Source organism: Bidens hawaiensis, unplaced genomic scaffold (genome assembly GCF_021521415.1).
Source record: "Bidens hawaiensis isolate Kalapana, Puna unplaced genomic scaffold, B.hawaiensis_p1.1 tig00032049_1, whole genome shotgun sequence".
NCBI classification, from domain to species: domain Eukaryota; kingdom Viridiplantae; phylum Streptophyta; class Magnoliopsida; order Asterales; family Asteraceae; genus Bidens; species Bidens hawaiensis.
This window is the reverse complement of record NW_027495427.1, coordinates 15,963-33,517: the sequence shown is the minus strand read 5'-3', so window position 1 is coordinate 33,517 and position 17,555 is coordinate 15,963. Positions and strand designations below refer to the sequence as shown.

General features: G+C 44.9%; 1 pseudogene across 1 annotated transcript; it reads right to left on the bottom strand.

Annotated features, from left to right (window-relative positions):
* Positions 1-255: 255 nt before the first annotated feature.
* Positions 256-14,027, bottom strand: LOC143582902 (root allergen protein-like; annotated as a pseudogene). The gene is made up of 2 exons (XR_013144061.1): positions 13,757-14,027; positions 256-596 (listed from the first exon to the last, which is right to left on the bottom strand). The product of XR_013144061.1 is annotated as a root allergen protein-like (transcript).
* Positions 14,028-17,555: the final 3,528 nt, after the last annotated feature.

Sequence of the window (17,555 nt, the reverse complement as noted above, 5' to 3'; positions counted from 1 at the left end):
CTTTTTAAGTTTATTATTGCTGGTAAGTGGTATATTGGTGAATTACCCGTTTATTAAGTGTGCCGTGTTCGGATTAATCCGTTTATTAAACGACCTATATTAGCTAATCCACAACCTGATTATTTGTTTGTTTTGTTACAAATTACCGCTCTACGGCAATCGAAATTAAATAGAGCCCAAGCGTACCACAGGGAAAAAATTGTGCTGCAAAATGTTATTCATTTATTGATGCGTAAGAGCAATAGAAAAACACACATGAAACCATTTCAAATCCAAACAAGCACGTTGACTATGAAACGAAAGCTAATGCTCCAGGATTGGCAGCAGCATAAGCCTCAAACGCCTTAAAGCTTTTCTTGTATCCTTCATTGGTTTGGTTAAGTAACTCTTCTGTTGGCTTTTTTCACCCTTACAGTTAAAGACCGTAGTGTGCTTATACACCGCTCCGCCCTCAGCTGCTGGTGAGATCTTAATATGATGAACGATCGAATCTCAATAATCTGACAATATGTCACCTTCAAACACCGTGTAGTCGAGTGAAAGGTTGCTCAAATCAACTGCATCAATCTTTTGCTTAGATGTTGTGTATGGAAGAGCTGCATTACAAACTCAATCAATAACATATGCAACCAATGTTTTTAACCGGACCGGAACCCAAGAATCCTAGCGGTCCACTTCAGCACTTGTAAGCATTCTAGGAGTAGGCAGACTGGTTACACTCTAGGGGTGTGCATGGATAGGTTCGGTTTGGTTTTGGGCTAAAACTGAGCCAAAACCAAACTGTCAGCCTTTGAGTTTTTGAAAACTACTCAGTTTTGGTTTTAATGGTTTTTGGATTGGGTTCGGTTAAAATTTCCAGGTTTTGTGTTCGGACTTGAAAATTTTGAAGGAAAAAAAGTGGTAAAAATAATGAATTTTGGCCTAATTTTTTTTACTTAATAATTAATTGATTATTATACATTTGAGCTTTAATATTTTGATTAAAGTATACATTGAACTATTATAAATTACTTAAAAATTAAAACAAAAAATAAAGTCTATAAATTCGGTTTGGCTATGACGAAAAGATAAAACAAAACCGTCGATTTTTGGCTCAGTTATTTCGATGTGGTTTTTTCGTTTGCGAATGTTTTTCAAAAGTTTTAACCAGCTAAGTTACAGCTATATTTATGTATATCGTTTTAACTAAAATACAAAAAATATTGACCCTACTTCTCTAATCTCTTTTTGTTAAAAAAAATGTTCCTTTAACATATTTGATATTTTATTTTACTTTTAAAATATCTTTATATACGTACATATATATATATATATATATATATATATATATATATATATTAATTCATTAAATATAACTAACATAACAAAATAGCTTTAGTTTTACAGTTTTATACAGTATTTGAAGAAACACTAAGTTAACCCTGGGCAGATTATAGATAATCTGGGTGTTAAGTAATGTTTCCCACGAGGATGAGGTCTAGCAGAGAAGGTTGTTCTTCAGAGGACCTGCAAAACAGACACCGTAAGCTCGTCACTGAGAAGGGGGGGTTCCTCCTTGTGACCACCCTCCGGCGTGAGAATCAGACTAGATTGCTCTGAATATAAGTGTATATTAAGAGATTGCTAGATAAGATTGAGATATCAGATGATGTCCTTACCATTCCAAGGTGTTGGAGTATTTATAGTCGAAGGTAGGTTTCCCAGAAGGTACAGCCAGCTGAATAGTATTCATGTTCTACCAACAGTGGACTACGCACAGGCCATACTGGTTGGTGGATAGGCTACGGCCAACAGTAAAGGTCGGCTGTATACTGTTTCTTTACTGCCGGCCACGCACTGTTCCACCAACTGTAGGCTGCGCACGTCCCATCGTAAGGGTTGGTGAGTAGGCAGCGGCTAATAGTGACAAACAGTACTAGAGGGGTGCTCCTCCTCGTATTGTTGTCGGTGAGCTGTCACCCTGTGATTGGTTCATGGGCTGCTCTGGTCAAATTGTCTGTTCCGTCCATACCTTAGTAGGTATAGTACGAAAGACCTTCCAGAAGCATACGGACTGGCTCATTTATGCGGGAGTATTCCCGCCTTGCTCATTCCTTCATGTGACTACTGAACGAATGCCTTGTACATGTAGCCTTGTTGTTAGTGCGGGTAGCCTTCCCTGATGGCTTGTATCCGCAGCTGCGGGAACAGGCGGGGTACTTCGCCATTGGGAGGCTTTCCCTGCGGGTACAGCTGGCGTAAGGTTCTCTGAGCATGGTGGGTCCTGCTGGAGCAGTTGGTCATTGCGCAGACGTCCCTATTCAAGGTGAGTCTTGCGGGTCCAACTGGGCTCTGCTGGGACCTACCTCTTCAAGTCCCCCCAGTCCAATGTTTTTCTCATGAATTATTAATAAGTGAGGTGAACTTTTGGACTTACAAGGAGTTTTTGAAAAGGGTTTAGTTTTTAGGTTTTCCGTGGTGATTCTTCCCGCGGTTTTCCTGATGTCACGCAGAATTTCCCGACTTTTCTGCTTGATCTTTGGGTGTGAGGCGGGTAGGTTTGTAACCTCCTCGTACGTCAGGAGCGTTGAGTCCCACTTGTGTGGATTCTCCGTGGGGTTTTGGTAGTTTACAACATACTGATCAATTATGCTAAAACCACCAATCCCATCATGGAGTTTCGAACAATATAGTTCTCGACGTTCCCGTCATGCGGGGATGTTATTCCCGTTTCCGCCAGCATGGCCCAGAAGATCCTTCTTGGTTTGAATTCCCTGCAGAGTGCTAAGTATGTGAAGGGTTTTGCCTTGACACTGTACCCGCACTTGTCTTACGGTTACTTTGCTTCCAAGGTATTCCCGTCGTCAATTCCCTGCGGGTGCTAAGTATGTGAAGGGTTTTGCCTTTACACTGTACCCGCATCCGTCTTACGGTTACTTGGTTGCCGAGGAATTCATGGCTTCAATTCCTTGCATGTGCTAAGTATGTGAAGGGTTTTGCCTTAACACTGTACCCGCACCTGTCTTACAGTTACTTGGTTGCCAAGGTAAGGGGTATTTTCCCGCTTACTTTTGAATCTTTTTGAATTTTGAATTTTGAAATTCGAAGAGTTGGTGGAAAGATAAGAACAGTCCAAAACTCTGAAACGTCGTGCGACGGTTTCTTCTGACTGTGTCAGGTCGTGCAGGAAGTTATGGTGACGTGACAGTACATGGTCATTCCAGACGCTTTTTCAGGCGCGTGGGCGCGATTTTTCGGGCGCGTGGCCGCGAAATTAATGGTATGCGTCCTGTCAACAGCTGTTGCCAGCTTGCTTTTTGCCACGTGTCATAGTTTCATTGCACCTTCGTTTTCTCTCTCTTCCGCATTAATTTCATCGCATTAATTGCGATTAGTATATAAAGGGGGAGAGGGCTCTTTGTAATCCACACTTTCATTCTTCTCTTCATCTTCTTTGCGATTTCCGGCGAATACTCTCCTTTTCAGGCAAGCATTCTCCCGAAATCGTTTTCTTCTTCTTTTACAAGATGTCTCGTGATCTCGAATCCACGACCGATGACAAGAGTACTGCTGGCGAGTGCCAGTGTGCTCTGCCTGGCGATCTGTATCGGTAAGTCGTCAGGAAGTTCATGCTCGAGTCTCTCGAGCCTGAGTTTCCTGAACCCCACCAGACGGTGTACGATGCCCCCAGAGGCAAGATCGGGGTTTATGCTGCATTCTTTGTTTATGGGAATCTTAGGTTCCCATTGACAAAGTTTGTTTACCGTGTCCTTGAGAGGCACGGTGTTCATCTGACCGAGTTGCACCACATGGCGATCGCCAAGATTCACCACTTCGAGTGGGTGTGCCGGATTTTGGGCATTGAGCCCTATGTTGACCGCCTGATGACCTTCTACACTTGGAGGTGCATCCAGGGGTGGTATACCCTGACAACCCGAATCAAGGGTTTGAAGATTTGCGCGACCGAGCGCAGTCTTCGCGCGTGGAATCGGGAGTTCTTCTTCATCTCCGCTCGCGCCATCCCCCTTGCCATGAAGTTTAAGAATGGGCAAGCTCTCCCAAGCCTTCACGCCTCCAACTACCAGGAGGCGGAATGGTTCTCGAAGATATCTCGGGTCCAATCTCCGGTTTACCGGTTTGCGGAGTCCGGGATGGTGATGCTGGGGATGAGCCGGGTGTGGAAGGCTGCCGATGCGCAAAAGATCCCAATCATCCTCGAATACGGTTCGAACTCTGTTCCTTACGGTATGCTTTATTTCTTTTTGTTGATTCTGAATTTCTTCTAACTTCTTTCCTGTTTATTTCAGAGGGGAACGACTTGCAGTCGCTCCTGAACCCGCGGGAGGCTGACGGTCCTGCTCGGATGGGTACTCGTGCTCTGGACGAGAACGAGCTGCCCATCCTAGAACAAACGGCGGATCGGTTCGTGGAGGTCTATCCGCAAGGCCATGAGATCCTTAGCGCCCGTCGGCCAGGTAAGGCGCTATTCGACCCTCGACCCCTCAATGTTGAAACCTCTGCTGGAATTCCTCTAATCGTATGTTCTGATGAGGAATCCGCAGATGGTCCTCCGTTGGTGCGGAAGAAGAAGGCTGCCGGCGGGAAGGGGAAGGAGAAGGTGGCCTCCACAGCCGATCCAGCGCCTCGGTCTGACTCGGAGACCGAGAGCGAAGAGGTGGCGGGGAATCCTGGTGGTGATAAGATCACCATTCCGGAGGCTGTGACAACTGTCACCGAAGAGCCCAGGATGACGACGGTGACCGGCGTGAAGAGGCCGGCTCCATCGGGTTCGTCCCCGCCTCTCCGTACCTTTAGGCTCAAGAAAACCCGTAAGTACAAACTTCCTTTATCTTTAGCTTCATAGTTTAATGTCATTTTAACACTTGTCTTCTTTACGCAGGCGTGGATGTTGACGCATTCCAGGGTGGAGCGCAGAGGAGTACCTCTCCGCCAATGACGGTAGGCTTGGTCAGCCTTCCTGAGGTGACGACCCAGGCGCCTGCGCCTGCATCCGCTGGTTCAGTCGCTCACTCCTTTGAGCCGACTGTTCCAGCTGTGATGAAGTCACCGCCGGCTGTGAGTGCTATTTTACAGCATCTTTCACCGGGCCGGCGGTTACTATTGCTGCGGATTCTGCAGCGGCCACCGCGGCGGCCGCCACCATGCCTCCTCCGTCATCGGCAACGACGGCCGATCCTTCAGGTATGCATGGGGCGTATCGCCAAACCTTGCCACCTTCCCATCTGTCTGACCTCTTTGATGGATTTCCCTTGGGTTCAGGTGATGGGTTTGGCGGCTATCGGCCTGTTATTGACCCTACAGGTGCGTAGGGTTCTTTTGGCCTATTTTATATTTTTCAATCATCTTTTCCTAACTGCTCTTTGTTTTTTGCAGTGTCGGATTCCAATGAAGTGTATGTTCCACGATGGAACATTCGCCGAGGAACAACCCTTCGCACACCTGTGGAGTGCGTGGAGTGGGCTCGTCACGCTGCTCCCAGTGGTGCGTTGGGGGAAGCCATGGCTAGCTACCAGGAGGGTAGGCTAAGCAATGAGCTTCGGGTTCTCCTGGCCCGGATGCAGCCGCGCGTCGAGCTGCTTTTTCGTGAAAACGACAAGTTAAAAGCAGCTCGCCTTCAGGAAGTAGCTCAGGCGCGGGCTGTCCGGGAGGAGAATAGGAGGCTTTCCGCCGCGGCGGCGGAGAAGGAGAAGGCGTTCAAGGCCCTTGAAGTCGAGGTTCAGGCCCGTCTCGAGGCTCGCTCCAAGGCTGCCCAAGCTGTTAATGAACAGCTTCGGCTGGCTAAGGAGACTGCTAGGAACGCGACTGAAAGGGCCACCAAGGCTGAAGCTGTTGCCGAGCCTCTACGAGTGGAGAATGAAGAGCTTAAGGCCAAATTAGAGGCTCTCCAGCAGGCTCATGATGCCTTGGCGATGGAGGACGCGAAGAAGCTCCAAGAGATCCTGGACCAGAGGGGCGTGCTTGACTACACTGAGCGTAAGCTAAAGGGCGTCGAAGAGGCTGCTGCAAAGGAAGTGTTGCTTGCCAACCTTAATAAAAGTGAAGCCGAACGCGCCTGTACCCAAGCTCAAGCCGCCCTCCAAGAAGCTCTGGTTGCCAAGGAATGGCTTCTTCGAGAAGCGTTGTCTCGGGTAAGTTTAGCTTCATGTCTTCACGCTTTTCTTTGTAAATAGAAAAGGTTCTGATACTTGTATTTTTTCTTTGTAGGTTGTGCATCGGGTCTTCTCAGAGACGTCTTATGACAATGCTATGAGCGCAGCCCTCAACGCTTCTCATGAGGATGGGGAAAAGGCCGGCTTCCTGCTTGGTCTAGGGTTCTTTGAGAAAGGCATCCCGCCTTCCAACTTCCCTTTGTACGATGTGGATACTAAAGCTATTTACGACCAAGCAGTGAACCAGTATGCTGCCTTCCCGCATCCTGTGGTGGAGAAGGTGAACGAAGTCGCTGCTGCTGATGATGGGCTAGCTATTCTTAAAGCCTTCCTTGAACCACCACGCTCTACTGATGGAGCGGGTCCAAGTGGAAGTGGTCCTGAAGCTTGATTCTGAAGATCCCTTTCCACCATTAGCGTAGATTTTTGCTTTTGTATAGCTTTGTAATATTTGAATTTGATGAAATAAAGATTGTGTTTGTTCTTTGCCTTGTTTATTTTACGCATGTTTTGATCTAACTTAGTAATTTCTTTAGTACTTAGATAAGTTAACTTTTTAACGTGGTAAATTATAAGTTTGTTTCGCTTCCTCTTTCATGATTGTGCGGGTATGACCGTCACTTACACTTAGTAGGATGGCTTAACTTTACTTATATCTGACCTGCGTGGAAGTTTTCCTCATCTTTTCCTTTGAAATTTTCTAAGTGTTCAGAATAAGTTAACCTTTGAACGTGGTAGATGATATGTTGAAGTTTTGCTTCCTTGCTCGTGATTGTGCGGGTAAGACCGTCACTTGCACTTACAAGGATGGCTAAACTTTACTTACATCTGACCTGCGTGTAGGTTTTCCTTATTTTTAGCGTTGTGTTTATGCGGGTTTTGCCGCCTTCCACACGTAACGACTTACTTCTTCCCCCATTTATGCGGTGAATACCGGCACCAGTGTGGGAAGTTCATAAGTATAAATGTAAGGCTATCAACACATTGTGAAAGGAGAATCATTTCTATTAGAAGTGGCTCTAGGCCTTTTCTTTACAAATTTGGAATTGATCTACATATAACATTTGCGTAATTGAGCTCCATTCCATGTTCTTGGGATGGGAGTGCCATCGAGCCTTTCGAGCCGGTATTCGCCCTTTCCCAGGACTTCTTTGATAATGTATGGCCCTTCCCAGATTGGGGCCAGCTTTCCTGGGCGTTCTTGGTTCGAAGCCTCGTTGTTACGCAGTATGTAGTCTCCTTCATTGAAGTTGCAGAGTTTTACCCGCGTGTTGTAGTACTTTTGCATTTGTCGCTTGTAGTTCTCTTCACGCACTGCGGCTAAGTCTCTGCGTTCCTCGGTTAGCATAAGGTCCAACCGTCTTTCCGCATCATTGTCTTCTGGCTGAATCAAGACCCTTGGTGAGGGTAAACCAATTTCGACCGGGACCATGGCTTCAGTGCCATAAGTGAGACTGAACGGGGTTTCTCCCGTACTGGCCTTCTTCAGCGTTCTGTTTGCCCAAAGGACGTGCGGAAGCTCGTCCACCCAGCCGGATCTGTGTTCCAAGAGTCTTTTCTTTATGCCTTCGACGATGCTCTTATTTGCTCTTTCCACCTCACCATTACCTTGCGGGTGTGCCACTGAGGTAAGGGTGTGGGTGATTTGAAGTTCTTTCAGCCACTGTTGTAGCTTCTTGTCAGCAAAGTTGGTGCCGTTATCGCTCACCAAATTCTGTGGAAGTCTAAAACGACAAATAATAAATTCCCAAATAAATTTTTTGATATGTTCGCGGTTGTTTGGGCTAAAGGTTTTGCTTCTATCCACTTGGTGAAGTAGTCGATGGCTACCACTAGGAACTGAACATTTCCTGCTGCTGTAGGAAATAGGCCTGTCACATCGATGGCCCACTTCTGAAATGGCCATGAAGAAGTGACTGGAACAAGTTCATTCTTCGGGCGGTGCGTGTTGGGTGCGTAAAGCTGGCAAGACCTGCATTTTCTGATGTATGCCAGTGCATCCGTATGCATCCCCGGCCAAAAGTATCCCGCGTTGTTTAGCTTAGCTACAACAGCGCGGGGACCTGCGTGTACTCCACAGATGCCTTCGTGTACTTCCCTTAGGAGGTAGTCAGCATCTTGGTTGTCCACGCATCTTAAGAGTGGGCCAAGAAAGTTACGTCTGTAAAGGATGTCATCGATGAGTTGATAATTCAGTGCTTTACAGCGTAGTTTTCTTCCTGTGTTTTGGATTCTGGTAGTGTACCTGCCGCAAGGTATTTTATTATTGGTGTCATCCACGTTTCCGTGCCGGTTTGGATGACACAAATTTCCTTGTGCGGGACCGAAGGTGTCTCGAGGAGTTCAATGCGGATATCCTTTCCTAAGTGGGTGAAGGCTAATGATGCAAGCTTGCTTAACGCATCCGCAGATTTGTTTTCACTTCGCTTGACGTGTATGACTTTGCAGTCGTTGAAATCGCGCATAAGGGATTTTGCTTGTGCGAGGTACAGGGCCATTGTGTCGTTCACGGCCGTGTACGTCCCGTTGATTTGATTGGCTACTAACATGGAATCCACATGGGCTTCCAAGTTTTTCACACCCATCTTACGCGCAATTCTTAGCCCAGCCAAGAATGCCTCATACTCGGCTTCGTTATTCGTACTTGGAAAATCCAGTCGAATAGCGTAAGTGTATTCTTGGCCTGCTGGGTTGGTTAGTTTCAGCCCTGCGCCTGAACCCTCGTTACTGGCTGCTCCATCAGTGTAGAGTCGCCAGACATCATTGATGTCTTGTGCTGGAGAGGGTTGAGCCTCTTCCTGGCACTCTTTTTCCCGCGATGCAGGCACTTCTGCAATAAAGTCGGCCAGAACCTGGCCTTTTATGGCTGGTCTTGGCTTATACTTTATCGCGTATTCCCCCAACTCAATTGCCCATTTGGCTAGGCGTCCCGATAACTCGGGTTTGCCTAGAACGTTTGCAAGTTTAAAGTTGGAGAGAATGGTGATTGGGTGACCCTGGAAATATCGTCTTAGCCTGCGTGAAGCGTGTATAAGTGCTAAGACTAATTTTTCGAGGGTAGAGTACCGGGTTTCTACGTCTGTTAGGATACGGCTGACATAATAGATCGGCATTTGGATGCCTTTTCGTTCTACTAGCAGGACTGCCCCGGTTGCTCTATCAGTTGCAGAAAGGTATAGGATTAACTCCTCTCCCGCTTTTGGTGCTGTCAGCGTTGGGAGTTCGATCAAGCGTGACCGAATCTCCTGAAAAGCTGCTTCCGCTTCTGATGTCCAGCGGAAGTGCGTTTTCTTTAAACAGTTTCTCAATGTTGACACGAAGGGAAACGACTTATCCGCGTGGTTTGCCAAAAAGCGATTAAGTGCCACTAGTCGTCCATTCAGTGTCTGAGCCTGTTTGATGGTAGTAGGTGATTCCATTTTGATAATGGCTTCGACCTTTTCAGGGTTCGCTCTGAAGCCATCTTTAGTGACGATGACCCCCAAGAACTTCCCTTCTTCCATTCCAAAGGCACACTTGCTCGGGTTGAGCTTCATGTTTATCTTCCTGAGCGTGTTGAAAGTTTCTTCGATGTCTTTCAACATCGCTTCTGGGTCAGGGCTTTTGATGACCAAGTCATCCATGTAGACTTCCAAGTTCCTCCCAATTTGGGAATGAAACTCTTTGTCCATCAGGCGTTGGTATGTGGACACGGCATTCTTAAGTCCGAATGGCATCATTTGATAACAAAATGTGCCATCGGGCGTCCGAAAAGCGGTTTTGTCCTGATCATCAACGGCCATGTGGATTTGATGGTACCCCTTATACGCGTCCAGGAAGCATTTAAGGCGGAATGGTGCTAACGAATCCACCTTAAGATCAATTTCAGGTAACGGATAACAATCTTTGGGGCATGCTTTGTTCAAATCCTTGAAATCTATGCACATGCGCCATTGTTTGTCATTCTTCGGTACCATAACGGGATTTGCAACCCAAGTTTGATATCTACTAACGCGTACGATGCCTGCGTCAAGGAGTTCCTTGACTTGGGTTCTACACGCGTTAGTTTGTTCTGGCCCCATTACTCTGCGCTTTTGTACGATCGGCGTAACAGCCGGATCGCATTTGAGCTTATGCTCTGCCTTACTTCGGGGTACACCAGTCATGTCAGCTGGTGTCCACGCGAAGATGTCAGCGTTCTTTTGTAATAAGCGCTTGAGTAAGGTGCGTGTGGGATCAACAATTGTTGGGCCAATGGTGACGGCCTGGTCAGGGTACTTGCCGTTGAAGGCCCATCTTTCTGGTTCGGTGATGGTTGGTTTAGCCATCTTTGGTTTGGGTTTAGATGAGACAGATGCGATGCATACCTGGGGAATGCCGGTGATCATCGCTACACCCTCAGCTGTTGGCCATCCCATCATGCCGTGGACTGAGGATACCACGGCGTTGAACCTTGCCATCCCGTCTCTCCCGAAGAGGATGTCGTATGTATGGTGTGGCTTCCTCATCACGACAAAGTCCACATCTTCTGTGCGGGAGTGTTTTCCATCCGTAAGAGTGACGGGGAAAGATAGGATACCCAGGGGGGTGTTTGTGCTGCCATCAAACCCTTCCATCGAGGCGCAGATCGTTTCCAGGCGTTCCTTGTCTTCATCGTCTAGCTTGTCAAAGAACTGCCTGTACATCACCGTTGACGATGCGCCGTTGTCAGCAAGAGTGCGGGAAGTGATGTAGTGCCCCAGCTGGCTTTTGATGACGATAGGGCCTTCTTTGCTGGGTCCTCCTGGCACTCGCGGGAAGCGCACCTCAGCTTCCTTCCACGCGCATGGTTCTGGCGTTCGCCTTTTTCTTCCTCTGATCTTACCATGAACCATGTTGATGCTGATGTCAACGGGCTTTCGTCCGTTGCCTCGGTACCGGTTGTCGTTTCTTCCTCCCTTCTTGATTGATGCCACCAGGTGTGCCAGTCTTCCATCCTTGACGAATGCTTCGATAATATCCTTCAAGGATGTACACTCTTCCGTACTATGACCTTTTGTCCCATGGAAGTCACAGGATTTGCTCTGATCCGCATTAGGTCGCTGCCGGATCATTGGAGCTTTTGGCCACGGTACCTTTTCAGTGGCAAATATCTCCGTGACGCTTTTGGTGAGTGGCGTCCACCGGTGCTTTTGGTTTGAAGGGTGTGTGTGATTTCTTCCGCCAACAAGAGGGTGAGAGCTGGATGAGGTGTCAAAGTTTACCCTTGACTGCCAGATACCTAGCTTCCTCTTTTTGTTCTGCCGGGCGATCCGAACATTGTTCTCTCTTGTCCTCTGCGTGTAGAGGTGTGTACTCTGGGGAAGATCCCTTCCCAGTTGCTTCTCCGTCTCGGCAAAGCGCTTTGCCGCCGTCATGATGGCATCCCATGTTGATGGCATGCCATCCTTACCCGTTAATGTGCGGATAAGCTCTGGGTATTCAGCGCCTTGGATGAAAGCGGCGCGAACAAGATCTTCACTTATGCTGCCGAGACTTAGCTTTTTGGAGTTGAAGCGGGTGATGAAGTCTAGTAAAGATTCATCCTCCTCTCTCACGCAGTTGAGGATCGTCCACTGTTCTTCGGTATATTTCCTCTGTTGGCTGAAGTGCTGGCTGAACTTGTTCTGAAAGTCCGCCCAGTCATATATGTGGTGGACCGGTAAACGATCGAACCATGCCCTGGCCGCTCCAACCAGAGTCATCTGGAACATATAACACCACGTTGGTTCCGTCCAGTTACTGACGGTTGCCCCCGCAATGAATCTGTTCAAGTGGTCGTCTGGGTCGGATAGACCATCATAAGTGCCAATGTTGGACATTTGTTTGGCACTTCTCGGGGCGATTGCTTCCGCAATGTCCCTTGCGAACTTTGACTTTCCTGCATTTGTAGCAGTTGGCCTAAAGGTTTTGGAGAAGTCACGCGGGTTTCTCTCCGCATTCGTGGGTTTAAAAGCTTCCCCAAAATTCCTTTTCGGCTGGACGTCCGTTTCCTTACGCTTCCCTTTTGCCTTATGGCGAGGGTTTGCGTCGGTATCGGATTCTTCCCTCTTGTCGTCTGAGTACTCGCACTCACTGTTCATATTGAGATGTTGGCGAGTACTGCCGAATTCGTCAGCCTGTTGAACTGAACGCAAGCGTTCATCCAATTCAGCTTGGAACTCTCTCTGACGTGCTTCGGCCCACGCCTTCACTTGATCTAGTGTTTGGCGAGGGACCCTCGTTCGTTTTTCCAACTGGGCATCAGTGAATCCCAGTGGAATATTTACTGCACTTGCCCCGGCTTGGGTAGTCGGGGTAGTGTTCGTAAGATTTGTATAACCGCCGGTGTTCCCCCCAGTTGCTGGGGTTGTGGTTACCGGGGTTTCTTGGTCGACTACTGGCCTTTGGAACGGAGTAACGTTAATCATTTCTTCAGAAATTTTGAAAAAACTAAAAATTAGTTCTAGCTTTTATGCACGGATGGCGCCAATGAAGAAACACTAAGTTAACCCTGGGCAGATTATAGATAATCTGGGTGTTAAGTAATGTTTCCCACGAGGATGAGGTCTAGCAGAGAAGGTTGTTCTTCAGAGGACCTGCAAAACAGACACCGTAAGCTCGTCACTGAGAAGGGGGGGGTTCCTCCTTGTGACCACCCTCCGGCGTGAGAATCAGACTAGATTGCTCTGAATATAAGTGTATATTAAGAGATTGCTAGATAAGATTGAGATATCAGATGATGTCCTTACCATTCCAAGGTGTTGGAGTATTTATAGTCGAAGGTAGGTTTCCCAGAAGGTACAGCCAGCTGAATAGTATTCCTGTTCTACCAACAGTGGACTACGCACAGGCCATACTGGTTGGTGGATAGGCTACGGCCAACAGTAAAGGTCGGCTGTATACTGTTTCTTTACTGCCGGCCACGCACTGTTCCACCAACTGTAGGCTGCGCACGTCCCATCGTAAGGGTTGGTGAGTAGGCAGCGGCTAATAGTGACAAACAGTACTAGAGGGGTGCTCCTCCTCGTATTGTTGTCGGTGAGCTGTCACCCTGTGATTGGTTCATGGGCTGCTCTGGTCAAATTGTCTGTTCCGTCCATACCTTAGTAGGTATAGTACGAAAGACCTTCCAGAAGCATACGGACTGGCTCATTTATGCGGGAGTATTCCCGCCTTGCTCATTCCTTCATGTGACTACTGAACGAATGCCTTGTACATGTAGCCTTGCTGTTAGTGCGGGTAGCCTTCCCTGATGGCTTGTATCCGCAGCTGCGGGAACAGGCGGGGTACTTCGCCATTGGGAGGCTTTCCATGCGGGTACAGCTGGCGTAAGGTTCTCTGAGCATGGTGGGTCCTGCTGGAGCAGTTGGTCATTGCGCAGACGTCCCTATTCAAGGTGAGTCTTGCGGGTCCAACTGGGCTCTGCTGGGACCTACCTCTTCAATATTAAATTTATGTACTATTTAACTATTCTCATATTGAATTATGGTATTAGCTGGTTTTTGAGTATAGAACAGTGAACCAATAAGGTTGGCCGGTTATATAAACATTTGATGGTAACTTTTTATCTTTGCGAGTCAGATAGAAACAAATCGTGAAACAAAATGTTCTTAGCGATAATTTCTTACCGTCACCATAAACGTGACTCTGGATCGTTCCGGGACCTCCATCGCCTTCTACAATCGTTATGGATTTGTATACTTCTGGAACTGCCTTAGGTGCGAGCGTATGGAAGTTTGCGATAACCTTGAAAAGCTTATCGGCAGGTAATGAATTAGTGATCTCAACCTCAGTCGAAACAGCAGTGGTCATGGTGAATCAGTTGCAGATAAAATAAGTAAGAAGCTTTATATTTTTGTAGTTAAATGTGAATACAAATATCGTTGGAATGTTGGGTATTTGTAGAGGTTTGGAGTTGGAAAAAAGTGTTTTAGAATAATTTTCTCTATTTGATGGTTAGTTGGATGGCACACACATATTGACCAGTAGTTGATCTTTAGAGAATATGAACACATTTTGCATTAGGTTCATTGTCCTATATATATTCGTATCTCTCTCTCTCTCTCTCTCTCTCTTCTCTGTCTCTCTATTTAGCTCCAAACTCTAATATATGTCCAATATGTTGGCCTATAATTTGATTAATCCATCTAAGTCAAAGTTTAGGGGTCGTATTGTAATTATGTCAAACTATGTTTAGTATGTATTTAGAATGTTAATATAAGTATAGGGTATAGAAATATCAATATGAAAAGTTTGTAACTTCCATGACAGATGTCAAATTAGGGTTAGATTTGAAGAGTCGTGACTTTTAACGAACGTGCCAGCTCGTTGTGTATAAATAGGGGTCAATGGACAAATGCAAAATCATTCAAAATTGTTGTAAAGGTTGTATATCTTCATGTTATAATAAAGTTCTTATTGATTGCAATTTTGTTTCATCTTTGTTCTTAATCAATCAATTGTTAAAGATCATAATCTGGGCAACACTATATGCTGTTGTTTTTTAACTGTTTTTTATTATTAAGAACTAGTGAGAGCAAGGAAAAACAAAAAGTGCAGTTACATGGTAAGGAGGGGATTTTTTATCCACTCGATCCAACTTATCATTTGCAACTTGTTCAAATCAAATCCCTAGCTGCATTACCGTTTTCCTCCATGGAATCCATTGCTATGAAGTAGAATTAGGTCAGCGTAACAATTAAGTGGCTGTGTCATGGCTATAGACGGAAAAGGACGCAAGTGCGAGCTTAAGAGAGTTGGGTTTTCTAATTAGAGGTTATTTTTGATTTAACGAATAATCATTTGGTTAACATAAAAATTATAACTTAGTCTTCTGAATAGAAGCACGTAAGAGAAGAAAACCAAAATATGATTTCCTCAACTAAGGTGCTGTTTGTTTTTTTTGAAAAGGGTCTTCGCAGGCTCTTTTGTATGTGCCGCGCGGACATTACCATTTGCAGAATGTTTGTTTTCTCAAAGACGTTTCATTAAAAAACGTCTGCGCAAACTCTTGTTGGTGCAGACTTGGCCCATCAATTTCTAAGATTTTCTAAAGTCTGTAGAGGGGTAAAACACCAAACACTACCAACACCCATTGTCCACCATCCACCACCCACCTTTCACCACCAATATCATCCGCCACCCACCACCATCATCCGCCACCACCACCACCGTCCGCCACCACCACCGTCCGCCACCTACCACCACCGTCTACCACCATCGTCCACCACCACCAATGTCCACCCACCACCACCGCCTTCTACCACCACCACCATCCACCGCCCACCATTACCACTATCACCATCCACCGCTCACCACTACCACAGTTTTTACACCACTATCAGTTTATTTAGCAATCAACAGACATCAAAAAAACAAACAGTCTTCTTCTTGCAGACTGCAGAGGTCCCTCTTCTTCTACAGATGTCTGCAGATTTGGTCCGTAGATTACAGGCATTTTACCTCTGAAAAACAAACAGCATCTAAGAGATCATGAAGAGGATCTCGGGGGACTTAGCGTTCTAATCCATGTTGGCGCTGCCTCATAAGCATATTCATATTTTTCTACCTCTCCACTATCACAAATGGATGCACCTCCTATCCTTCACATATTTGAGTCACTGACCTCGCCAACGATGTTTGTGTGGAAGAACGCATTTCTCACTCTATTCTATGTCACTTCTTCACATCGATAAATTGTCACGTCCTCTACGTGAAGTTGTTTTTTAAGGTTTTTTTTATCATAATTATAAAGTGACAACATATATAATTTATGTCATAAAAAGTAATTAGCAAGCACAAAATGATCAAAGACAAAAAAGAATTAGTTTTAACTTTGGACTCTTTTCGCATATTGAGGCACACTACTTTTGACCCGCACATATATTTCCAATGTGTTTTACTTAACATGTTTCGCATTGATTAATTTTCCTTTCCCGAATGCTCGTACCCGTTTCCGTTTATATACACGTTTATATGTATGGCGCACTAGAAGGAAGACTTCATCACCTGCTTTATTTATAAATTTATAAGAAATATCTCTTGTAGGACAAGATTTTTTTTCTCCAATACTCGTACCCGTTCCCGTTTAATACCCCTATTGGTATCCGTATGTGTCTATTAGTACGGATACGGATATCCAAATTTACTGATTTTATTGTACGAGTATTTTGGGGTACAAGTGCGGGTACAAGTATGGGTATTACGGGTACTGGTACCCGTTTAAAATATGTAGGGGGCTTTTATTAGGTTTCCAACACTCATGACTCTACTTTCAAGCGAGATTTTCAAAACCAAATATATATCAGTTGAATCAGTTCATTCTCGATCTATATGTGTATATGCATATTTTGTGTATTCATATATTTTTATTTCATGTATGTGTAATTGTTGTGTATATCATTAAATAACATGTATTAACTTTTTCTTGTTTTTCTATAGAAATTAAGAAAGCAGTAAACAAAGAAAGGAAAGGGAAAATGGAAAGACGACTAGCGAAGATTAAATAAATGTTAACTTCTTTGTATAAGTTAATTTTAATTTAAACATTTTGATAAAATAATTTTGGAAGACTTCGTATGTTTTGGAATTCATTACTTGATTATGAATGGATTTTATGGGGAAGGTTCATGTGCATTTTAATCTTAACATGAGAACGTAGGAAATAATACCAATTTATAAAAATATGAGAACGTAAGAAACAACACCAACTACAATACCAATCTACATAAACAATGATTTATAATAACAAAGAAAAAAACCTAAAAGTTACAACAAAAGAATCAAAATCAACAACAAAATAATACCAGCAAATACTTATAACAGCAAAAGAAAAAATCTAATAATAAGAACAAAATATAAATCATCAAATACCTATAACGTCTCATAATCGAAAATTAGCAAATACGAACAAAAAATAACAGCTAACACCTATAAAAATAAACCTAATAATAACAGCAAATTGGTTCTCACTGTTTTCATGTTAAGAATAAAATGTATTTGATCTTGTTTCTGGATTTTATAATAGGGTTTATTTCATTTTTAGTTTTAGTATTATGTTTTGGTTGAGTTATTATTTTGGTTGTGGTATTATAGATAATTGTTTGTCGGTATCGTACGGAACCGAAACCAAGTTGAGTGGACACTTTTTATTTTTTAAAAGAACAAAGTGGTACCAAAGTGAGTACCGTACCCGAAAGTACTTGTACCTGTACCCGCACCATAAAACTGGGTACGGGTACCCAGATCTACTAATTTAGGTACGGGTACTTTCGGGTACAGGTACGGATACGGTACCGATCTCATCCCTACTCCCTTGCATTCTTTCTAAGAAATGTCAATGTGTTCTCAAGTAATTGGAATCTTAAGTAGTGTTTTGTGCACAGAAATAGTCTAGCAGAATGGAATGAGCAACTGAGAAAATAAAAA